General features: G+C 47.4%; 1 pseudogene; it reads right to left on the reverse strand.

The window, feature by feature from the left end:
* Positions 1-523: 523 nt before the first annotated feature.
* LOC124614317 lies at positions 524-641 on the reverse strand (annotated as a pseudogene).
* Positions 642-10,082: the final 9,441 nt, after the last annotated feature.

Raw genomic sequence — 10,082 nt, forward strand, 5'->3', positions numbered from 1 at the left:
GCAGGCGTACGTAAAGTAAGATCTTGTGCCGATGATGTTTCACTCTGAAACAAAATGTACATAGAAGGTGAGAATTCAATTTGCAGACATGCCTTCATTCATCGACTTTGAGAAGGCATTTGACCGCATCTACAGGGAAAAGAGGTTGCCCCAGACACCTGATACAAGTATGCCAAATAAGAATAGATAGTGGCAAAATGCTGACACCAGAAATGGAAATAAACCAGGGAGTAAAACAAGGCTGTAGTGTGCCACCTTGACTGTTCGACATCGGCATCGACGACCTGGTCAGAGAGTGGATGATGCACAGAACACCTCAGGGCATAAGAATTATAGCACTCCGTCTTCGGGCCACAAGTGGACCATCGGAACCATCCGACCACCGTGTCATCCTCAGCAGAGGATGCGGATAGGAGGCGCGTGTGGTCAGCACACCGCTCTCTCAGTCGTTATGATGGTTTTCTTTGACCGGAGCCGCTACTATTCGGTCGAGTAGCTCTTCAATTGGGAGCACCCGGAAAAGTGGCAACAGCGCATGGCGACCCGGATGGTCACCCATCCAAGTGCTGGCCACACCCGACAGCGCTTAACTTCGGTGATCTGACGGAAACCGGTGTATCCACTGCGGCAATACCGTTGCCTACTATAAGAATTAGGTCAGGTAAATTTCTCAATACAATGTCTTTTGCCTTCGACTGGGTAATCATACAGGACAGTGAAGACAAATTACAAACAGCGGTACATAGGGTAAACAATAAAAACCTAAATTACAATCTAAAGGCATAAAAAATTATAATATAAAGAAATCAACAACAAAAGCGAAAAAAATGAGTTTTTTAGGAAAGTACCCTATAAGGACTAAGATAATCATCAATAATATAATAATAGAACAATTGTCTCATTTCTAGTATCTATGATGTCAAATAAATTTTGAAGAAGAGAAAGATATAAATAAGAAAATGAACAAATATCAACACATATGGAGCACTATAGAAAGTACATTGAAGCGTAAAACTAGAAGATAAACTGAAATGAAACTTTATGTCACAGTACTTCGCAATTTATGGAACAGAGGGCTGGAAACTCAGAACAAAAGACCTAAGGCAAATTGAAATGTAAGAAATAAAGTTCCTTAGCTCAGTGGAAAGCTGTGCAAGAGGAAGACAGAATAAGAAATGAAGAAAGAACTAGGGGGTTCAGCCATTAAGTGGAAAAAGTAATCCAATGAAAGCAGGATCTGAAGGAGCATGCATAGCGTATGTCACCTCAGAGAATCCGTTGACAAGCAATGGAATACACTTCTACTGGAAGAAGGAGTGTGGGAAGGCGTGGAAATGCCATAAACCCTATTCCTGGATTGACAGAAGAAGATTCTGACGTAATGAGTTATGTCGAACAGAATGAGCTCCTCCATGACACTCAGCTTGGATTTCAGAAACATCGGTCATGCGGGTCCCAGCTCAGGCTTTTCTCACATGACATCCTGAAGGCCATCGATAAAGGCAGCTAGGAAGATGCATTAAATCTTGACGCCCGAAAAGCATTTGACTCAATACCACACCTATACTTATTATCGAAATTTTTGAGTGGATTACGAATTTATTGGCAGGGACTATGTAGCGTGTTATCTTGATGGAGAGTCATCAACAGAAGTAATTTCGGGTGTGCTTCAGGGAAGTATGTTGGGACCCTAGCTGTTCACGTCGTACATTAATGATCTAGCAAGCAACATTAGTAGTAACTTCAGGTTTTTATAGATGACGCCGTTATCTGTAATGGAGTACTGTCTCTCAACCTCCGTAACCAAGGTCTGTAACGAACGCCTCTGCAATGACGCTCGACTCGGAGGAACGCCAGTTCGAAGCCTAGAGGTGGATGAAAGCTTCGCTTCCAGTATTTGGTAACGAAGAAGAGGAGAGGTGGTTCCTGATCACCAGTCTTTACGCCAGTGTCCTGGATGAAATACGAAACCTCTCCGCAGTGTCTCATAAGTGAGGCCATATGACATTATTGATGGTGTTCCATCCGTCAAATGGGGACGTTGAGCTCGGCGGCTCACTTGGTGCTATTCGAGAGCAGTGGGGCTATGTGTCGGGAGCACGCTCTCCTTTCACTCATTATTTCATTATTACACTCCTGGAAATTGAAATAAGAACACCGTGAATTCATTGTCCCAGGAAGGGGAAACTTTATTGACACATTCCTGTGGTCAGATACATCACATGATCACACTGACAGAACCACACGCACATAGACACAGGCAACAGAGCATGCACAATGTCGGCACTAGTACAGTGTATATCCACCTTTCGCAGAAATGCAGGCTGCTATTCTCCCATGGAGACGATCGTAGAGATGCTGGATGTAGTCCTGTGGAACGGCTTGCCATGCCATTTCCACCTGGCGCCTCAGTTGGACCAGCGTTCGTGCTGGACGTGCAGACCACGTGAGACGACGCTTCATCCAGTCCCAAACATGCTCAATGGGGGACATATCCGGAGATCTTGCTGGCCAGGGTAGTTGACTTACACCTTTTAGAGCACGTTGGGTGGCACGGGATACATGCGGACGTGCATTGTCCTGTTGGAACAGCAAGTTCCTTGCCGGTCTAGGAATGGTAGAACGATGGGTTCGATGACGGTTTGGATGTACCGTGCACTATTCAGTGTCCCCTCGACAATCACCAGTGGTGTACGGCCAGTGTAGGAGATCGCTCCCCACACCATGATGCCGGGTGTTGGCCCTGTGTGCCTCGGTCGTATGCAGTCCTGATTGTGGCGCTCACCTGCACGGCGCCAAACACGCATACGACCATCATTGGCACCAAGGCAGAAGCGACTCTCATCGCTGAAGACGACACGTCTCCATTCGTCCCTCCATTCACGCCTGTCGCGACACCACTGGAGGCGGGCTGCACGATGTTGGGGCGTGAGCGGAAGACGGCCTAACGGTGTGCGGGACCGTAGCCCAGCTTCATGGAGACGGTTGCGAATGGTCCTCGCCGATACCCCAGGAGCAACAGTGTCCCTAATTTGCTGGGAAGTGGCGGTGCGGTCCCCTACGGCACTGCGTAGGATCCTACGGTCTTGGCGTGCATCCGTGCGTCGCTGCGGTCCGGTCCCAGGTCGACGGGCACGTGCACCTTCCGCCGACCACTGGCGACAAAATCGATGTACTGTGGAGACCTCACGCCCCACGTGTTGAGCAATTCGGCGGTACGTCCACCCGGCCTCCCGCATGCCCACTATACGCCCTCGCCCAAAGTCCGTCAACTGCACATACGGTTCACGTCCACGCTGTCGCGGCATGCTACCAGTGTTAAAGACTGCGATGGAGCTCCGTATGCCACGGCAAACTGGCTGACACTGACGGCGGCGGTGCACAAATGCTGCGCAGCTAGCGCCATTCGACAGCCAACACCGCGGTTCCTGGTGTGTCCGCTGTGCCGTGCGTGTGATCATTGCTTGTATAGCCCTCTCGCAGTGTCCGGAGCAAGTATGGTGGGTCTGACACACCGGTGTCAATGTGTTCTTTTTTCCATTTCCAGGAGTGTATTATTATTATCATAACTATTTTTACTGTCATAATACCACAAAGATAGGACAATACACTATGCACGCATCTATTACACTCAACTACACTCTACAAGTTAACATACGACACCACGTTCGTATATCCGCAAGGCAAGGTGCCACAGAGTGCGGAGAAAGGACATCCTTTACAACAGCCATATGAGCCCATCTCGTGATATTCCACGGCTAAAAATGTCAAAGCATTATCTAATAAAAGTTTCACATATATTCTGTCAGTCCTTGAGAGGATTTCAAAGTGATGGAAAGACTGGGAAAAATCCTATTAATGTTCAGAAGCATACATCTGTGCACTTTACAAAAGAACAAGAAGATGCCGTGATACGCGGTCCAGCCTCATTCTACATCTACATATATACTCCGCTAGCCACCAAGCGGTGTGTGGCGGAGGGCACATTCGCGCCAAAGTCATATTTCCCCCAGTCTTTTCCACCCGCGGATCACGCGAGGGAAAAACGACTGTCTGAACGCCTCAGTACGAGCTCTAATTTCCCTTATCTTTGAATGGTGATCATTGCGCAATGTGAAAGTTGGTGGCAATAATATATGCTCTACATCCTCGGCGAAGATCGGACTTCGGAATTTAGTGAGCAGCCCCTTACGCTTAGCGCGCCGTCTATCTGCAAGTGTGCCCCACTTCAAACTTTCTATGAGATTTGTAACGCTTTCGCGATGGCTAAATGTACCACTTACGAATCTTGCCGCTCTTCTTTGGACCTTCTCAATCTCTTGAATCAGACCCAACTGGTAAGGGTCCCATACAGACGAACAATACTCTAAGACTGGACGAACTAACGTATTGTAAGCTATTTCCTTTGTTGAAGGACTGCATCGCTTCAGGATTCTACCAATAAACCGCAATCTAGAGTTCACCTTCCCCGCTACCTCTGTAATCTGATCATTCCATTTGAGATCATTTCGAATAGTCACACCTAGGTACTTGACGGATGTTACCGCCTCCAAAGACTGGGCATTTATTTTGTACTCGTACATTAATGGGGATTTTCGTCTTGTTATACGCATTAGGTTATACTTACTAATATTGAGAGATAACTGCCAGTCATTACACCACTCGTTTATTTTCTGCAAATCCTCATTGATTTGTTCACAACTTTCGTGTGATACTACTTTCCTGTAGACCACAGCATCATCGGCAAACAGTCTAATGCCGCTGTCAATACCATCAACCAGATTGTTTATGTAAATCGTAAAAAGCAGAGGACCTATTACGCTGCCCTGGGGCACACATGAAGTTACGCTTGTTTCTGTTTAAGTCACCCCGTTCAGGACGACATACTGCTTCCTGTCTGTTGGAAAACAATCTATCCAACCGCATATGTCACTGGATAGACCGTAAGCGCGCACTTTTTGTAGCAAGCGACAGTGCGGACTGAGTCGAACGCCTTTCGAAAGTCGAGAAATATGGCATCAACCTAGGAGCCGGTATCTAGAGCCTGTTGTATATCATGCACAAAGAGGGCCAGCTGTGTCTCGCATGACCGCTGTTTCCTAAAACCGTACTGGTTTCTGCAGATGAGCTTCTCAGAGTCTAGAAAGGTCATTATGTCTGAACACAAATGCTGATTAAAGTGACCACCGCCTACGTTGGACGCCAACATGCAATAACCAATCAGAGACGACAGGTGTCACCACTACCAATGGGGGAGACGTAAAGGGCGTCGGAGAGATGTGGCAAACAGAGCAGTTGCTGGCCTAATGCGGAAATGGATTGATTTATCTCACGTCCAGAGGGGCAAGATCATTGGCTTTCGGTCCAAGATTGGAAGAATTTCCGTAACGGCTGAGATTCTTAACTTTCCTCATGTCGGCGTGGTTAAAGTATACGGTGCATGGCAAAATGGTGCTATCCAAAACCTGCGCCGAGGCAACTGTGGTACAGCACGAGCAATAGATAACGGGGGTAGACGACGACAGCGGAGTTTTGTACTGGCGAAAAGATATGCAAGTATTGAGCAACGGACCGCCCAGATGAAGCAAGGGGCTACCAACAGTGTCTCCCCAACCACCGTTCACAGAACGTAGCTGCGTATGGGTCTCCGCAGTAGGCACTTGGTACAAGCAGCAATACTGATTACTGTTCATCGACGACGAACGCTGGAATCTGCACGCCAGTACTACATCTGAACATCCACTGAGTGGCGACAAATGGCCTTTACACATGAATCAAGTTTTACGTGCCATCAGCGTGAAAGTTCTGTCTGAAGAGCTCTAGTAGTAGAGCGCTTCAGACAGAACTTGCAGATTAACGTTAATAATTTTCTTGATCATCTCTTTGCAACAGGGGGTGACTTCAACTTGCCAGGTATATACTGGGAGTTTCATGCTATCATAACCTGTGCCAGAGACAGGAATTCGTGTGACGTTGTTCTATATGTTTACTTTGAGCAGATAGTTACGGAACCAACTCGTGAGAGTCACGTCCTAGAACTCCTGGCAACAAATAGACCTCAACTCATAGAATCAGTTAACATAGAGGAAGGTATCAGTGATCATAAGACTGTGATAGCATCTATGTTCAAATGTGTGTGAAATCTTATGGGACTTAACTGCTAAGGTCATCAGTCCTTCAGGTTGCACACTACTTAATGTAAATTATCCTAAGGACAAACACACACACCCATGCCCGAGGGAGGACTCGAACCTCCGTCGGGACCAGCCGGAAATTATCTAAGACAACGGGTCTGACAAAGAATGTTAAGAAAGGTTGGAAGATATTTTTGCTTAGCAACAGCGCCAGGATACAATATCTGAGCAGTCAGCATCGAGTATTCGGTGATGAGGACAAAGATGTGGAGAACAAATGGAAAAAATTTAAAGGAATCGCGCAATATGTACTAGACAAATATGTTCCAAGTAAGAACTTAAGGGATGCGAAAGACCCACCATGGTTCCCTCAGCATTACCCGACTTAATTGACTACATTCCATTATCCTCGTTTTGCTTTTGTTGATGTTCATCTTATATCCTCCTTTCAAGACACTGTCCATTCCGTTCAACTGCTCTTCCAGGTCCTTTGCTGTCTCTGACGGAATTACAATGTCGTCGGCAAACCTCAAAGTTTTTATTTCTTCTCCTTGGATTTTAATTCCTACTCGACTCTTACAACTGCCATCTGGTTTCTGTACAAATTGTAAATAGCCTTTCGCTCCCTGTATTTTACCGCTGCCAACTTTAGAATTTGAAAGAGAATATGCCAGTCAACATTGTCAAAAGCTTTCTCTAAGTCTAGAAATGGTAGAAGCGTAGGTTTGCCTTTCCTAATCTATCTTCTATGATAAGTCGTAGGGTCAGTATTGCCTCACGTGTTCCAACATTTCTACGGAATCCAAATTGATCTTCCCCGAGGTCGGCTTCTACCAGATTTTCCATTCGTCTGTAAAGAATTCGCGTTAGTATTTTGCAGCCGTGATATATAACTGACCTAATAGAAAGAGTTGGATCCCCTCTAAGGCTGTTCGCAAATGATGCGGCTGTTTATAACAAAGTAACATCGCCAGAAGATAGTAACGATTTGCAGAATGACCTCTAGAAAATTGATGAATGGTGCAGGTTCTTGCAGTTGACCTTGAACGTAAATAAATGTAACATATTGCGCATACATAGGAAAAGAAATCCACTACTGTATAGCTACCCTATTGATATGAAACAGCTGGACACAGTGCTGCCGTAAAATATCTAGGAGTAAATATCCAGAGCGACCTTAAATGTGGAATGACTACGTAAAACAATCAGTGGGAAATGCAGGTCACACTGAAGGAAGGATCTTAAGGAAATGTAACTCGTCCTCGAAGGAAGTGGCTTATAAGGCTCTTATTCGACTGATTCTTGGGTATTGGGATCCCTACAAAATAGGACTGATAGAAGAGATAGAGACGATCCAACGAAGAGGGCACGTTTCGTCACGAGATCGTTTCGTCGGCACGAGAGCGTTACGGAGTTGCTCTACAAACTCCATTGACAGACATTACAAGAGCGGCGTTGTGGACTGAAATTTCGAGAGAGCACTTTCTGGGAAGAGTCGGAAAACATATGATTTCACCCCACATACGTCTCACGTAATAACCATGAGGAGAAAATTCGAAAAATTAGAGCCAATGCAGAAGCTTACCGACAATCATTCTTCCCACGCGCTATTTGCGATTGGAACAGTGTTGGAGGGCTCAGTTAGTGGTACAAAACGTATCCACCGCCAGACATAATTAAGTGGCTTGCGGAGTATGATGTAGATGTAGATGAAAGGTCTGAAATAAAATATCCTGGAACAATTACCGTTAGGTTCTAGGCCGGAGGAGGGAGCAGTATGGAATGAAGAATGATTTCGTGGCTTTCCCTGGGTAGCCTCGTCATTCTGGAAGGCACCTTGGATCAACAGAAGTATGCTTCTTTCCTTAGAGACCATGTCCACCCCCACATCCACTTTGTTTTTCCACGACACGATGGCATCTATCAGCAGGGCAATGCAACGTGACACACACCTCGCAGTGCACGTGCGTGGTTCGAAGATCATCAGGATGAGCTTGTCATACTCCCACGGACATCAAACTCCTGGGATTTAAATCCAATCAAAGATCTGTGGGACCAGCTGTTCGCGCCATGGATCCTCGAGCGAGAAACCTATCGCAGCAGGACTTGGTAATGGAGTCGGCATGGCCACTCTGGCAACCCACATAACATTACTGTCATGCGTTTCGTTCTTCATGACAATTCTCGGTGCACTCAGCAGGGGCAATGAAGAGGCTGGCTATGAAGACAACGGCGTGGGATGTGGTTCGCTATCTATGCCTTTCAGAACATCATTGATTCACTTCGTGGACGTCTGTATTGCAAAACGATGTTATAGAGGCTTTTGACGCGGTCTCATTAATGTGGCTGGACAGTTTTTGCGGGGTACAAATGTAGACGTTGTTGACCAGTAATACGGATGTGTTGGATAGTGTCGCTAGTATGCCCGTCGATCGCGGCACGTCGCTGTTTTCAGTTCTGAGCGCACATTGAGCACGTAAAGATGCCCTCAAATACGAGTGCCTGATGAGAGATTTCGCGAGATGTTATGCAGCCCACATAACATTACTGTCATGCGTTAGCTTCTTCGTGACAATTCTCGGCCGCACTCAGGAGGCGCAGTGAAGGTGCTGGCTATGAAGACAACATTTTGGCACAGACAACGAGCTTTAGACGAGCGTAGGGAATTGGTAGAGAGCACAGGCGGCTGCATTGTGTGACGAGGGTCTTGGAAAATTGGCACAACGCTACAAAAAAAAGTCTACATCGCAGCGGCGGCTTTGTAGAAAAGTAGCTGTGATGTGCAGCTAACTATTGCAAATAAAACTTTTTTTATTTTCTCAGTGTTTTCCATTTCGCGACCGGTCAGTAGTTAGTTTCCGACTAGTCCATACCGCGCGGAGTGGCCGCGCGGTTAGAGGCGCCATGTCACTGATTGCGTGGCCCCTCCCGCCGGCGGTTCGAGTCCTCCCTCAGACATGGGTGTGTGTGTCGTTCTTAGCATAAGTTAGTTTAAGTAATGTGTAAGTCTAGGGACCGATGACCTCAGCAGTTTGGTCCCTTAGGAATTCACGCACATTTGAACATTTTTGACTAGTCCATGTCACAGACTGTGACGATCATGAAAACGAAATTAATACCGAGAGTAAAGGACTGCCACCTGCGTCAGCGTTCACGTTATAGGCTTAAATGTGTGCGTGTCAATTAAAAGACTAACATAAAAGATGAATTAATCCAGATGACAACAGTAGTAGCTGCAAATCTCTCGAGAAGGGGAAACAAATTTCGCCACTCGTGACTCGCCGCCCACGCGCCGCTGTGTATAAGTTTGTAGAGGCGTTGGCGCTGAATTGACAGTGACAGGTGTCGTGTGCAGAGCGCGGAGCGAGCAGCGCGAGACGAGCATCTGGCGCTGCCGGCGGGCAGGGGAGCGGCCCCGATACAAATTAATTCGACGGGTCGGCGCGGCGGCCGGCGGGCGTGCGTGCGTGTGCGTGCGTGCGTGCACCTGTGAGGCGCTGCCGCCCGCGCACCAGACACGCAGGCCGGCGCGGCCCAGCGGGCGGTGTCAAGGTGAACGGCCAGCCAAGGCCGCGGGCGCAGCGACAGCCGCGGCTCCACACTCCAGCCTCACCAGCCGCAGCACGGGACGGCGCACGCCCGTTACCCCGGCAACCACATCCGCGGGAACTCACACCCAACTGACATCTTCGCCGTTCACAGGAAATGGATTGCATTGGGTAAATACCGGACCTTCAGTGCCTCTAATAACTGAAGCATCGGAGAGAATACCAGGGCCCCACACACGACGACGCATTGCACCGAACCCTCGCCAGCGATATCAGTACAGTCGGTCGATCGCCTCGACTCGACCAATGTTACGAACGTCAATGTGTGGAGAAATTCTCCTATCGTAAATGAGCTGATACGTTTAGCAGTTGTTGCAGTTGATCTACGCATCATCACGAA

Source organism: Schistocerca americana, chromosome 4 (assembly GCF_021461395.2).
Source record: "Schistocerca americana isolate TAMUIC-IGC-003095 chromosome 4, iqSchAmer2.1, whole genome shotgun sequence".
Classification (NCBI taxonomy): Eukaryota; Metazoa; Arthropoda; class Insecta; order Orthoptera; family Acrididae; genus Schistocerca; species Schistocerca americana.